The 17,163-nt window shown below is 33.1% G+C and overlaps 1 pseudogene; it reads right to left on the reverse strand.

The window, feature by feature from the left end:
- Positions 1-5,309: 5,309 nt before the first annotated feature.
- Positions 5,310-6,778, reverse strand: LOC131650467 (uncharacterized; annotated as a pseudogene).
- Positions 6,779-17,163: the final 10,385 nt, after the last annotated feature.

A 17,163-nucleotide genomic window follows, 5' to 3' on the forward strand; every position in this document is an offset into this window, starting at 1 on the left:
TTTTCCGGCCAAACTAAGTATGTAGCGTCTACGATCATCTGGTATCTCAAGAGTCCTCTGCAAAAAAACATACGCATAGTGTGTTAGTATAAGTAATTTAAACAATTTATCGTCAAGATAATAACAACAATTAACCATATATGATATATACCTGAAGCTCGTCCAAAATCGCTTTTTTTTCCGCATCCAACTCTTCGCTTTTCAGATTCCATTTAGCTATGGAGACCGGAATATGCATACGAACAAGTGTACCAATATAGCTTGTCAACTTTGCAGAATTAGGACCAATTGCTTGTTTATCAGAATTCCAATCCAAATGGTATACTAATCCTTGGTCTCTATGTCGAATGATTCCCTTCATAATGGTGATGCCTCGTGCAACTTCTTTTGCTTCAGTATCAGGTGGAGCATTTGTATCCGGAGCATCTCTTTCTTGAGCATCTCTTTCTTGTGAGTTTTCAGGTGGAGCATCTCTATCCGGAGCCATTGAACCTGTATCAAACAAACTAAAGCACATTAGTACACTATTAATAAGCTAACAATCTATACAAGTCAAATGGAAGTCAAACCATGCATGTACAAGTAAATCGGAAACGAAATCGGTACAAATCAAAATAAGCGTCAAAAAAGAAAGTTGTCGGAATTGAACGAAATTTACATGGCTATGGTAAAACGTCCCCACGGACTCAAAAATAAAGTCGGTTTTCCGAAATTACCTTATTTCAAGGTAATATAAGTCCACAAACCAAAAAACTGGTTGAGAGACACTAAATTGATATTAAATAGAACCATAAACAATAAACTATAAGCAGAAAATAACAAACTATAAGCAAGAAGAAAGGGATAGTAACCTGAGTTAGACTTTATGTGGGAGATGGGTAGGTTTGAATCGGCGTTGTACAAGTAGAAATCAGAGACTTCAAAGTAACTGTAAAATTAAACACACACACGATGCAGTTAAATACAAATATCATAAAAGTGAAGGAACTATATGCAAACTGTAGCACAAACTACAATGATTAAGAATAGATTAATATTATTTTGACATACATTTTTATATTAGCAAAAGAATAACTAATTACCTTTAGAGAAATTCAGAAACTTCTGGAACCACACACCGTAAGCTAATCTGATGTCTCTAGTGATATTCTTTTAAAAAATCTTTAATATCCCCTGAAAAATAATCATAACCTAGATGTTATAGCAATTCTAGATCCATAGTACCGCAAGGTAAATCAAAGTTTAACAACTACTTAGAAACCGGGGCAGCAAATACGCATGTCAAAACAACGTCGTGAAAACGACCACAAATCATAGTCGAGTCATACAAATGGAGAAATCAAGGTGGAGCAATTATATCTCATGAGAAAACAACAATTTAGCATGTATTTTCATAACGGGGCAGCATTGATGTCTAACAAAATAAAGAGGAAAATACACTCAACTCCCTTTAGATTTAGCTAAATAACACAAACATCTTCTTTAACTTTCAAAATACAATAACCGTCCTCTATCGTGATATCGTGTTATTTAGAGAAATCGGAAGAATTAACTTATGTGAGTGATGGAGAGTTGAGCTTGTATCCAGAAGAAGAAGTAAGCAATAGAAGCATAGTGAAGGAACTGACTTACAATCAAAGGAGAGTGGGATTTGATTTGGATATAATGGCAAAGATATATCAGGCTATGATTATTTGTTGATAAGATATATTAGACTTGTCAAACATTGTACATGGTAAACTATACCATTATGATGAATCATAAGCCAAAGATACATAGAAAAAACTATTTGCTTGCTATCATACTTTTAGAGTAAACTATACCATTATCACTTCAGGATCAAATAAGATAGCAACACAAAAACAAATTTCTACATTACAGAAATTATGAACAGAAGCAGAACCAGAAACTATTTGCTTGATATCATACTTTTAGAGTAAACTATACCATTATCTCTCATAAATGTTTCAAAGTATTCTCACAATTTGCTCTTAAAATAGTGGGAAGACTTTACCTGAACAGAAGCAGAACTGGACTTTGATTTTGACCAAGAAAAACCCTAAAATCCCACAAGACTTTGATTCTGAGAGAAGCAGCAAGAAGACGACGACGGCGGCTAGTTGAGACGATGACGGAGGGACGGAGGAGGGGCTGAGACCACGGCGGAGGGAGTGAGAGCGAGGAAGCAGAGAGTACATGAGCGAGGAAGAAGAAGAAGATGTACGGAGGAGTTTTGGGTTTCTGAATAAAATAGCGTGTTTTAGTTTTATGAAAATTTTAAAAAGGGCTACCAGAGCGCTTTTCAGAAGCGCTTTCATATGCCCCTTTATACCAGCGCTTTATTACTAAAAGCGCTTTCGTACCCACCCCCTATAAGAGCACTTTCAAAAGCGCTTTCATACCCACCCCCTATAAAAGCGCTTTTAGAAAGCGCTTTCATACCCACCCCCTATAAGAGCGCTTTTAGAAAGCGCTTTCATTACCCCCCCTATAAGAGCGCTTTTCTAGCGTGATTTTTAATTTTGTTTTTAGCCAAATCTACCAGAGCGCTTTTGGGCAAAAGCGCTTTCGTAGGTGTGCTGTTAAAAGCCAAATTTGGCGTAGTGAATTGCCACAGATAATATCAAAGATAATTTTAAAAATAAATATACCAACGGGTACACAACATGTTTTTTGGTCTCTACGAGCTTGATAGCAAGATCACTAACCCCTCTAATTCTGAAAATTCATTGTTAGAGCATACATCTAAGAAATAGTTTTGAAGATGACAATCTAGTGCCAATAATTCAACTTGGGAAAACTCGAAAGGATAAAATTGAGCTAAACGAATCAACCTCTCCTTATCAAACGCAGAAAATGAACTTCTTGGACTTAAACAGACTATACAAAGGAGCAACTCAGTATTCACTTCAATAAAACGATTATTCAACTCTTAAAGTTGTCGATCATTCACTTCATAAAACAATTGAATTTGACAATTATGTAAATTAAATACTTTCTCCATTATCTTTTGTACCTTGTAGCCTTATTTTGGATACTTTTACTAACTTCATAGCACTTACAATATCTTGATCACTTATTTGTAATGCTTGAGTTAAGTCATGTGTAATTCCTATAACTTTTTTCATCAAGTGCAAGATGAAAATAAGTTCAAAAGATTGCATATAATTCATTAGAATTAGTGCTTCACCTTTTTTATCTAAATTTGTACCATCTTCCTCAACCATTTCTAACACATCAATCATAGAAGAGAATATAGAAACTATACCAAGTAATGTACCATAATTTGAGCTCCATCTTGTTTCCCTTGCCTTCTTAATTGTAATATTTTCTTGATTCAAAGCCACGCCCACTAGAGATTTCTTCTTGTTGCACTGCTTCTTTCACCTTTGTAGATTGACTTTCACGAAAAAGATCTCAACGCTTACATGATGCTCCAACAACATTAAAAAAATAAGCAACCAAATTAAAAAATAGAGAAATTTCACTTTTTTTTTTTGCTAATGCCATAAGAGCTATTTGGAGTTGATGGGCAAAATAATGAATAAAAAATGCAGAACTATTCTCTTTTAATATAAAGATTTTTAGACCATTGTATTCACCTTACATATAACTTGCTTCATCATATCCTTGTCCATGTATCCTTGAAAAACCTAATCCATATTTTATAAATAATGACTCCAAAGCCAATTTCAATGTTAGATCACTAGTATTTGAAACATGAACAACACCAAGAAAACGCTAAATAACTTTTCCTTCGTTATTCACATAACATATAACTACAACCATTTTCTCCTTCAATGAAATATCATGAGATTCATAAATTAAAATAGAAAATAAGTCACCTCCAAGATCATCAAGTATAACTTGCGTAGTAACACTTGCAGCAGGTTTAACAATATCCTTTTGAATATCAGGAGATGTTAACTTCCGATTTCCGCGACAATTTTTCCAAACTTTATAAATAGCTTCATTTTGGTTAACAGGAAAGTTCATAAGTTCAAGAAAATTCCCCTCATTTCTTGATTAAATTGATTCATCATTACAACAAAAAGCTAACCCTAGGGCTAATAAATATCTAATACAATCAATTAGACCCATCAAATGAATTTGATAATCCTTTTTAAAGTGGGAGTTAAGAATACAACCAGGAACAGAGCTAGAAATTTTGAGTTGTGAGGTCAATACATTTACATATCAATAAATAAATTTAACATTTCATTTTCAAAAATATAAATTTACATCATAATTAACGTCTACGATTTTCCATGTTTTGAAAAATGTTGAATGATTTTTTCATCTACAAAAATATCTCTTTCAATGTAAGTAACTAAGTAATCATTTAACCATTCATCCCCCATGCGATTTCACATATGATTCTTGATAATTTTCATAGCAGAGAAAGCGCTTTCAACTGCTACAATTGCCACAGATAATATCAAAGATAACTTTAAAAACAAATATACCAACGGGTACACAATATGTTTTTTGGTCTCTACGATATTGATAGCAAGATCACTAATCCCCTCTAATTATAAAAATTTATTGTCAGAGCATACATCTAAGAAATAGTTTTGAAGCTGACACTCTAGTGCCAATAATTCAACTTGGGAAAACTCGAAAGGATAAAATTGCGCTAAACGAATCAACCTCTTCTTATCAAACGCAGAAAATGAATTTCTTGGACTTAAACAGACTACACAAAGGAGCAACTCAGTATTTACTTCAATAAATCAATTATTCAACTCTTGAAGTTGTCGATCAATCACTTCATAAAACAATTGGATTTTACAATGATGTAAATTAGATACTTTCTCCATTTTTCGCTTTGACTTTCTCCATTATCTTTTATACCTTGTAGCTTTATTTTGGATACTTTTACTAACTTCATAGCATTTACAATATCTCGATCACTTATTTGTAATGCTTGAGATAAGTCATGTGTAATTCCTAAACCTTTTTTCATCAAGTGCAAGATGAAAATACATTCAAAAGATTGCATATAATTCATTAGAATTAGTGTTTCACCTTTTTTTTATCTATATCTTCATCAACTATTTCTAACACATCAACCATAGAAGAGAATATAGAAACTATACTAAGTAATATACCATAATGTGAGCTTCATCTTGTTTCCCTTGCCTTCTTAATTGTAATTTCTTGATTCAAGCCACGCACTAGAGATTTCTTCCTGTTGTAATACTTTTTTCACCTTTGTAGCTTGACTTTCACGAAAAATATCTCGACGCTCACATGATGCTCCAACAACATTAAACAAATTAGCAAACAAATTAAAAAATAGAGAAATTTCATAATGTTTTTTTTGCTAATGCCACAAGAGCTATTTGGAGTTGATGGGCAAAATAGTGAATAAAAAATGTAGAACTATTCTCTTTTAATATCAAGCTTTTTAGACCATTGTATTCACCTTACATATTACTTGCTCCATCATATCCTTGTTCACGTATCCTTGAAAAGCCTAATCTTTATTTTGCAAATAATGACTCCAAAGCCGATTTCAATGTTAGAGCACTAGTATTTGAGACATGAACAACACCAAGAAAATGCCTAATAACTTTTCTTCTGTTATTCACATAACGTATAACTAAAACCATTTTCTCCTTCATTGAAATATCACGAGATTCATCAATTAAAATAGAAAATACGTCATCTCCAAGATCATCAAGTATAACTTGCGTAATAACACTTGCAATAGCTTTAACAATATCCTTTTGAATATCAGGAGATGTGAACTTAAGATTTCCGCGACAATATTTCGAAACTTTATAAATAGCTTCATTGTGGTTAACAGGAAAATTCATAAGTTCAAGAAAATTCCCCTTATTTGTTGATGAAATTGATTCATCATTACAACAAAAAGCTAACCCTTGGGCTAATAAATATCGAATACAATCAATTATACCCGTCAAATGAATTCGATAATCCTTTTTAAAGTGGGAGTTGAGAATATAGCAAGTGTGATCAGTGTGGGGGAAATAGTTTTACATTGGATAGGAATGTGGTGACTTGAGCATTTATAAGTGGGAGAATCCACTCACCTATCACCTTAAAGTTTTAGGTGGACTAGTGGTGTGTCTTTCACAAAGGTGTGTTGCTTAAAGGAAAGTCCCACAAAAATAAGAATTCTCCCCGCTCGATCCTCCTCTGATTCTTGCGCTAATAAATAATATCAGAGTCTGGTTTCGAGAAAGGGATCGTCTTACTTGTATCGAAAAGCACTACACATGTTCATGAGTAAGTGTTCCGCATTTGGGTAAAGACAATAGTGTCTCATTGAAGAGAGTCAACGGCGGTACAAGTGTAAGTGGAAGAAAGAGCTTCCAATATTGAGGGGAACATTGTGGACTCACACTTGAGGGGAAGTGTTGAGAATATAGAAAGCATGAGTAGTGTGGGGGAAAAGTTCCACATTTGGATAGGAATATGGTTACCTGAGCATTTATAAGTGGGAGAATCCACTCTCGTATCACCTTAAGGTTTTAGGTGTACAAGTAGTGTGTCTCCTACAAAGGTGTGTTGTTCAAAGAAAAGTCTCACACAAAATAAGAATGCTCCTCACTCGATCCTCCCCGATTATTGCGTTAACAAATGGTATCATGTGTCTTTGGTTTCGAGAAAAAGACCAGCTTACTTGAATCGAAAAGTACCTCACATAGTCATGGGTAAGCGTCCTGTGTGTGGGTAAAGAGTGTCCCGTTGAAGAGTCAACAAAAGTACAAATGTATGTGGAAGAAAGAGCTTCCCTTGAGGAGAGCATTGTAGACTCACGCTTGAGGAGGAATGTTGAGAATATAACAAGCGTGAGTGGTATGGGAAAATAGTCCCACATTGAGTATGAATGTGGTGACTTGAGCATTTATAAGCGGGAGAATCCACTCACCTAACACCTTTAGATTTTAGGTGGACAAATGGTATGTTTTCTACAAAAGTGAGTTGCTTAAAGAAAAATCTCAAAAAAATAAGAATATTCCTTACTCGATTCTCCCCAATTGTTGTGCTAACAATTTTAATGTATCCGTTATACATTTATACTCATTTTATGAATTTGCTTATTAAAAAAAACTCAAATTCACCCTTATCACATATGCATATAGTGAATTTGACCTAGTATTAAAATTGGCAAACCAGTGTTTGCCTCTAGTTGAAACTTAAAAATAAAATATAACTTGAAAGCAAACTATCTAGCAAATAGATACTACAGTGATTTATAATTATTTTTCATTAAGAAAGTTATGAAAGTTCATAACAACCTAATTGCTAACATTCCAATTTATTGATTATTCAATTCAAATATAATTTACTTACTTCTAGTTATAGAAATAGATGTAACCTTTTTTGGCCTATATTTATGGATCTGCTGAAATAAGAAAAGAAAACAAATGGCAATTACCTCATTGGTTCCACCAAACTTTCTATTCTTATCCCTATGATTAACTAAAGACAATACTAGCTATTTGACTCAACCAAACTTTTTCTTGAAACGTGGCCAGCCCTATCAAGTTGATCTTCATTGTATTTAATTAAATTCAGTGTCCTAGAAGGATAGATAGAGTGTAACATTTCTAAATACGATTTTTTTGTTATTTTTTAAACCCTAAATCCAAAGGACCACGTGTTAAACATCTCGATCAGCAAAATATCAGGAATCATATTTTTAAATTAGTTAATTGATTTGATTGTATCCATATAATAGCTCAAATCCTAACACTATGATATGTTATCTTGGTTTCTTCACAGCCGGACTAGTTGCATAATTGCATTAAACAATATGTATTCAATTAAATCAACCCAACATGTTATTTGGAAAGAAGCAACCTTATTTTTAGACAAAAAATATATCTATATGTGAATAATTAAGACAACTTATCATCATTAAAAAATCATTATCATTATCCTCGTGGTTGAATATTCTAATTATTTTTCTCTATTGTTGAATTATTCAAGATAATACGGATCATTTAAATTACTCTTATATACAGTCAATTAAATACTTCCACCAATTTCTATTATAATTGCTTTAAAAATATATTAAATAATTAATATATCTAATAATAATAAAAAATTTAAAAATACACATAAGAATACAGGGAGTATTAGTTAAACTCTTGTATATTAAAGATGCATTCTTTTTAAAATTTTAAGTTTGAAGATTTTGTATTAAAAAATTATTTTTGTTTTTGGAAGACCCATGATAAATAGTTCAATAAAGTGTCACACATAAAAGTGTGCACAGTATATGAGATTTCACCTTAGTGAAGATATGCGATTTTGTCCTTCAACACATTCTTTACTGTTGGATCAAAACGAACGGTCACCTACATGTCACATCGCATTTTATGGAGACAATTTTAACTATTTATCTTATATAAAGCATAATATGTATCATTCCAAGTAGGGGTGTTCGCGGTGCGGTTTGGTTCGGTTTTGAACATAAAAGTCATCCTAACCGCGAGATAAAAATGCATGCGGTTCGGTTTGGTTCGGTTGATTTTTAAAAAGTCATCCAAACCAAACCAAACCAAACTAATGCGATTAGATCGGTTCGGTGGACCGCGGTTTATACTATAAAATAAAAATGTACTAAAATAAAAGGAAAAAAAGAAAGTAATTCAATGTCAATATAATATATGATATTATACCACACAAAAGAAATTATATTACAAGAACAATTATATTACAAGAGCAGTAGAGAACTAAAAATATATTATAAATGAAATATATATATTAGATAGTGGAGAATTACATATATATGTAGCTCAATAAAATACAAAAATTAAGTGGATTATGCCAAAACTTAAGTTAATAAATTAATTATTAAAATTCAAAACGTGTGTCCAATTGGATTTGGAAAGATAATAAATTAATTATTAAAATTTAAAACTTAAGTTAAATATGCGGTTCAGTTCGGTTTGGTTCGGTTTTGTGAAATAAAAACCGCAAACCTAACCGAACCGTGCGGTTTAGTCCAAAAATCATCCAAAATCATCCAAACCAAATGCGGTTTTTTGCAGTTTCGGTTTGGATTGGTTCGATTTGCGGTTTTGCTTTTGGATTGGTTCGGATACGATCACCCCTAATTCCAAGTATTCATTCATACAAACACTCAAAATACTTTCTCATTCATTCACTCGTTCGAAGGTCCTCTTCCACTTTACCTGAAATTCACGCCACCGCATCAGAACTCAAGTCCATTCGATCTCCACATATTTCTAGTTATTGTATGGAACATTGGTGCTGTCAATAGGCAGTATGTGAAGATGGAATGAGCTGATTTCTAATGTGGTGGAATGATATTTTAGTATGATAGAAAGAGGATAGATTTGCAAGGTTACCACTCTAACCCTTAAGTTAGTAAATGAGTGAAAACAAAATTTTTGTGTGTGAATAAGATAATACATGAAATGGTGATAATGTTAGACTTTATATAGTGTGAGTGGTTGTTGCACAGTGTGATATGGTGCCTCACACGGGAGGTAACCCTATTGTATTCGAAGGTGGTGAGTGCTCTGAGTTATCAATGCCTTGGCGCACATGTTCTTGGACTAGGCCTCCTCATGATTGGGCTTTATTGTCCTTGGGCATGTTTCAATCTGAACAGTGTGGAGTTATGTACTTGCATGTACAACTATATGCAAATGATATTGGTGGTAGATGATCCTGGTGGTTTTGATGATGACAACACCTAATGTCAAACAATATTCGCTTGAGTCCTTAAGGGTCTCTGATCAAGCAACCTGTGATGATAATATCTATAAAAAATCTTTATTAAGCCTCATCATATAGAAGAAGTCAATGCCTTGATGAAGTGTAGAATCAATGATGAATCAAGCTAGGGAGCTTGAAGCTTCAAGGTTGAAAGAGAGAAAGTGTAAAAGCTCGTCTAGTTTTGTAAAGAGAGAAAGTGTGAAAGCTCGTTTGGTTTGTATTTGAATAATCTCTTAAGATACTAAGGAAACTCACACACACATGCTAAAATATTTTTGAAGCCTTTTTTAATATAAAATCACCTGAAAACGTTTTATCCGAGTACCTAGTTGCTTATTGGCTTAGTTAAAGTTTTAGGAGTGTATTTTACATTAGATAATCAATTAAAACTCCAGGGTTAATCTATTAAGTATTTTGTAATGCCTCCTAGTCATTTAAATGAGCTTATAATCAATTAAGAGACAATGGATTTGAAAATCTTCCATATTTAGCCTACATAATCAATTAAACTTAGGTCATAATTAATTATGAGAGTTAAAAAACTCATTGATCATTTTTCTTTATTAGCTAAAATTTCTCCTATAAATAAAGGGTTTTTTCTCATATCAAAATACACTAGAATTTGGATTTATACTATCCCTTTATCTTTTTCTACTTTTATCCTCTCAAAAGTACCGTTTGTCGCAGGATGATCGGGAGAATCTCAAATTTCTCAGGGGATCAAGACAAGAGGGTTAAGTGAGAACAGACAAGCAAAAAACCTAGTGACAGGAACACCCCTAATAGTTGGAACATTGATGGCCCCCACAGAAGAATTAAAGACCTTATGAATCTTATTCATTTGTAGCATCATGTAATAACATATCATTTTATCTCCAAACCAGAAAATAAGAATATGGTCGCCATGAAAGAAGTATAGAAAAGAAGTGCAGTGTGTTTCTATTCATCGTTTATTTTATTTCTTTGGCATTGCCACAAAAGAAGAAACTCCGCCAATGAAACCACATCCGTCAAAGAAGGCCATCACTTTCTTCTTTAGATAAGTTTCTTCTGGGGACAAGTCGTGTGAGCTGTAAACATAAAACTTGGTGTCCACCAAGAAATGACTCAGACGTTAGAACTTGGAGAATTCGCTCGAGATTCGGAAGGCGGCTCAAACTTGCATATTCTAGCATGAACCACCTTGGTATGAAGCGTAACAAGATAATATCACGCCGTCAGATTAAACCTCAAACATCTTGCTATTTTTCTTGAGAAATCAAATCTTGACCATGCGCTGAATCAACGAAGCTGCGTTGAGATTCAAAGAGATAATTAATAGTGGCAAGGTCAACACACTCTTATTATACTCACATAAATACTAGAATACATTGGTGTAAGCCTAGCTCTACGGGTGCAATTTCCAAGCGGGTATTGATAGGGAATTTAGAACGCCTACCTCGAAGTGATTGAAAGGAAGACATAAACATATCAAAGAAAATATGCATTCATGGAGAGGGATGACATACCCATCATACTTATTGCATATCCTCACATACCCTTTGAGGGGATGCACCCCCCATTCTGAGGAAGGGCCACCTCAATGAAGGCATGATCTATACAACCATTATCAATGAATTCAAAGACGATATCCAATGTCTCCGGATCTACCCTCACAACTAAGTTATCTTTTATCGCTCCTCGAGCTCTTGAACGAGAGTCCTCCATTTGAAATGTATGTCAACATATAAAAATAAATGACCATAAGTGGAACCACGAGGCTGATATAAAATTGAGTTTTGCATTCCTATTAAAAGTAATCTATGACAAAGGATTTCGTAAGGGGCCTAACAACTTTCCAAAGAATATATCACCACCCAATATCCCACCATCGACGGTGAGTTTATACTTCAAAATCCCGTTCTTCATAAACCCTAGCAAAGCAAACTGATTTAAAAGAAGAGAAAGGTTTTGAAATTTTACTTAATAGAGATGAACTCGAAAGTTTGCTCGTTGAGCACTCCACCAAAAGAGGTGGCACAAATGGGTTGAAATAATAAACAGCTGAAGGATTTTGGAGAAGATGAAAGAAGTTGTAAACAGATAAGAAGAGTTCTCAAGATCCACGAGAAACGAAAAAGGGATATGATAATACTACTACAAAAAACCTTTTTACCGAAGATGAAAAATGGGTTTTACCTCGGTTTCATAGGCGAGGTAACAAAGGGCGCCTTATGCGCCTTAAAATCTTGCCACTTTTCCCCGCAAGTAAAGTTCCACTGAGGGGAAAAATGGAACTGGTCATGGGTTCAATCCCCAACAACAACATTTTTTGGATTTTCACAGCGCGTCACTTTACCCCTCGATTAGAATTAATATCTGAGGTGAAATACTATGTTTATATAATTTTAGTTTTAGCCCTTTTTTAATTTGCATAGCATCAAGTTTGTTGAAAAATTCTAAATCTTCCTCATTATCATCAACAATAACAACAACAACAACAACAACAAAAGAAAAATCAATAGAATCATTAAATATTAATCTCAACAACAACAACAAAATCAGTAGAATTCTTAAACATTAAATCTCAACAACAATAACAACAAATCAACAAAATCAATATGATCGTTATACATTAAATCTCAACAACAACAAAAACAATATTAAATATTTTACTTGATACAACAACAAGTAACATTGCAAAGCTACATTCATGCTTTCCTAACTAACATTAAAAAAATTTAACAAGAAATTAAAAGAGAAGAGATTACATTAAGGAACCAACTTTAAAATATTTTCCTGCTCTTGCAATCCATCATAGATAATGGAGTTGTACTTTATGCAAATACTTTCATTAGGTTAAGTTTACATTTTAGCACTCTGCATCCAAGATGGATAGTTGTAATATTCGCGCTCGGATTCACTAATGAGAGGTAAATAAGGTCGTCATAAAAAGTAAAGTCTTATCACCTCCGTGATTAAAACACCAAGGTAAAGGTTTATTATCGCATGAGTTCGAACCCCATTTTTTGCACTTTTATTATTTACAAAAACTAGCAACTTTTTTTATCTCGGTTTATCATAAAAACCGAGGGTTCCTTAGTTTTTTTTTTTAATAAATGTCGTTACAGTGTTTACTGAAATATTACATTTTTTTAATAAAACTTGTTACAATGTGATAACACGAAAACGTATCGTATATTTAGCTTAATTTACATGCATTATTATTCTATTTTATTTTGGTTTTATTATTTCTATTTGTTTTCAGGAATTTATTTAATCGGAGCTCGCAAAAGAAATAGTCGGAAAAAGGACCTAAAATGGAAGAGAAATTGCTTAAAAGGACATTTAAATAAGGAGGTGCAAATAGAAGAAGGAAAGAGGCCCAAAGCAATGCTGAAGCAATAAGCCCATATGCGCAAAAGTGAGTTGCACGTGACGTGGGGCACCCTGAGGTCCACGCCGGTCGGCGCACCCCCCTCTCTTCCGTTCGGCACCCCCCTTAATATTGGTGTGTGACGTTAGTCACACACCCAGGCCCAGAAGACGCAGCTTTCCAACTCTCCGCCATTTTCTCCTCCGAAAGAACAGCAACAGCTACGGAACGTGATAAAACCCAAGAATCTGCAACTCTATAAATATCCCTCAAGAATCATTGAGAGAGGACGCAATTTTTACCCTACTGCCGTCAATTAGTTCCTCTGCAATTTCCAGATTCTGTTCTTATTTCCTACCCGCTTCCTGCAATAGATTTCCACACCGGAAACTCTATTGCGATTTAGTTTTCTTTGTCAGCCTCAGATTTAGTTTTAGTTTTAGCGTCAAATTTAATTTCCAGAACTCAAGATTCAAGAACCAGTGCTGCTCTATTTCAAATTCAGTTTGCTATATTAATTCAGGTTTATTTATTTGCATTTAATTATCATTGTCAGTTTATGTTAGTTTATAGAATTATGCCTGGATCATTATTTACATGCTATATCTATCCTGTTTTGTTTATTAAACAATGTCCAGCTAATTTATTTTTATCGGTATGTAAGGTCACATAACCGAGGGAATCGAGTAACACTATCAATGTAGTTTTTTAATTGAATTTATTTGTCTGGCTGATATTTCTAAACGCTTAATTAAACTGTTTTGTAACGAGAGTTAAAAATAATAGAAGTTAGGATCAATACAAACGAGAGTTTGAGATTTTAACTGGACCTTAGAAATTAGGCATTAACCTTAAATACAGCGAGAGCGCTTTAAGGGTAATTAGTTTTCATTGGTTTTCAAAAATCACTTTGAACTTTAATTGATACAGCGAGAGCGCTCACTTAGGTTTAATAGTGAAATCATAATCAATAAACACGAGAGTGTGAGAGGAAGGTTTTTAAACTAATGATTTCTACAGAAAAGTGATTTTAAAATTACGATCCGCATCGATGGCTTACTAGATCCCCGAAGTCCGGCCATTGCATACCGATATTCTTATCCTAGATTTAATTCAATAATATTCCTTTTTAATTCCCGTCTGATCAATAATCAATCAGATATTAGCCTTAGATTTACGTAGTAGCGATTAACTACATTAGGTCGATTCTTAGTCCTTGTGGGTTCGATATCTTTTAAAACTACACGATAGACTGTGCACTTGCAGTCATAATCATAGACATACCCCATTGTCGCGATCACAATGTTTATCCAGAATATTACATTAATTGTTCATGAATATCATATGTTGGATCTTCAATTCCTTGATATTCTGGGAAAGATCAAATACTTGGAAACTGTTTTCTCAAAACAAAACAAAAGAGTTTGTTAAAGGATATTCTAGACGGATCTTGTATGTATTTGTTTCTGGTGAAAAAAAGGTAAGATAATTAATATCAATAATAAAAAATATTTTCGGTACAAATAAAAATTTAATAAAACAAACTTTGAACCCGGATGATTTTCTACTCTTGCAATCCATCGTAGAGAATTTTTCCAAGATTCCTTAGGTTTCAAACGCTTCATATGTTTCATTTAGATTTCGAATGTCGTAAGAGAACTTATATAATGGATATTCCTTAGGTTTCACACGGATCACTAATGTTAGATTCTTGAGCATTGATAACCTTTAAATGGACGATAAAGATTTGTTTTAGGCTGTTGATTGAAAATAGTGAAAAAAACACTTAACTATCATCTCAGTTTTTAAAACAATCGAGGGGTTAGAGTAATTTTTCTTTTGTACAAAAATGGTTACGTTTTTTACCCATAATATTAAAAATACATTGTATGCAATCAATCTTCACAGAATATCAAGATTGTTTAACCAGAATATTAAAATTGCAGCATGCGCAGGTCCCATACAATATTTGTTGCATACAATGTATTTTTAATATTCTCTGTAAATAATGTAACCATTTTTGTTAAAAATATTATTGTACTCTAGCCCCTCGGTTTAAAAAAAAAATCGAGGGGTTAGAATATTTTTTATATAAAAAAAATAGTTACATTGTTTAATCAGAATATCAAAAATACATTATAGCAACAAATCTTTGCAGAATATCAAAAATGTTTACCCATAATATTAATAATACAGCATGTTCAGACCCCATACAAGATGCTAGAGATATGCACTTGGATGACAGAACTGCCTTCACAAAGATTGATTGTTGATGCTATCATTATCACTGCCTTCACTAGCGTATACAATTTGCATGCTTTGAATGTATCCAATTTCTAATTAGGTGTTTGTTCCAAAAATTGAAAAAAAAACTTTGCACTTGCAATCCACTAGTGAACACTTTTAGGAATAACTCACAATTGTTCAAAACCTTCAACAACAACAACAACAACATCAACACTATTGTTTGAGATGGATTACAAAAGTTAAAAAAAAAATTTAAGGTAGAAGAATATATTTTTTCATGTTTGCAATCCATCCTAAAAAAATGCATTCGACGGTGGAGCGACTACAAATAAGATAACATTAGGGTGAAATCTGTTCAGCCAATGTTTTATATTAAAATTTGATTATTATATCCCTCACGTTATCAAAGAAACCAAAAGGTTAAATCATTTATTTTACAGTTGTTAACAAATAAAAATATAAAGTGCATTAGCTGGGATTCAAAGCATGTTCTGAATGGTATATCACCTTGGTTTTTAAAATAATCGAGACAACAATATATATATATATATATATATATATATATATATATATATATATATATATATATATATATATATATATATATATATATATATATATATATATATATATATATATATATATATATATATATATATATGGCGTACCTTGGAATAAAACCTCAATTTTTTGTGAATGACGTGAAAACTTCGTCATGAAAAGCGTTATTTGTTATAGTGGCAATGTCTTGATCATGATTACTGAAAGATTTTGTTACTTAATTTTTTATCAAATTAGACAAAAAAAAATTCTCCTCGGTTGCTAGCTCAATCAAGGTAATAGTTCATAAATAAAAAATAAAAAACATTAAAATACAACTATACTTTATCCCTCGGTTGTCAGCTCAATTGATGTAATAGGTCATAAAAAATTTAAAAAATTAAAAGGTGATAAAATATAGTTGCTGGGATTCGAAGACATGTTACCTCAATTCTTTACCCCTCGGTTGTCTGCTCAACTAAGGTAATAGGTCATTAAAAAAAATACTAAAAGGTGTTAAAATGTAGTTGGTGAGATTCGAAGGCATGTCCCCTCAATTCTTTTGCACTTGGTTTCCAGCTCAACCGAGATAATAGGTCTTAAAACAATTTAAAATAAAATAAAAGGTGCTAAAATGCAGTTGTTGGGATTCGAAGGCATGTCTCTTGGATACTTTTCCCTCGGTTTCCAACTCAACTGAGGGAATATGTAGTATTTTTTAAAATTAAAATGTGACATATAATGTTTGTTGGCCGAGGTGAACGTTTTGTCATATAATGTATTATTTGTAGTAGTGTAATTTCAGGACTCGCCGTAAATCCTACAACAAAGACAATTGTATGAAACACAATGATAATAAATATTAGGAAATGCGAGCTACACCACCAACGATCGAGGTCTTAATTCATATTGGTAATAATACTCTAGTACAAGAAGGCATCATTTTTGTGAGGATTAGGGCTACACGTCTAGATTCCCTTGCTAAATGTCGCTAATAACAAGGTAGGTAATTAATGAGCATGTTCCCAATTCTACTGATGATGTTCCATCATAGCTCTTCCACTTCCTCTTGTTGGAATTCGAATTAAAGACATGCACGACAATCCCTCATTTATCAATATGAACAAGGACTTAGGGGACAACTGTTTTAGGTCCCTCACAAGGCCCACAATGAAGAGCCCAATAACAAGCACCACATAAAAAAGAACTTGAAGCATGTGAGACCTCACCCCAACAAAAGACACGTGACTCCAGCCTCCAGCACAATCCTCACTATTTAATCGGATTAACAACCA

Source organism: Vicia villosa, linkage group LG2 (genome assembly GCF_029867415.1).
Source record: "Vicia villosa cultivar HV-30 ecotype Madison, WI linkage group LG2, Vvil1.0, whole genome shotgun sequence".
Lineage (NCBI taxonomy): Eukaryota > Viridiplantae > Streptophyta > Magnoliopsida > Fabales > Fabaceae > Vicia > Vicia villosa.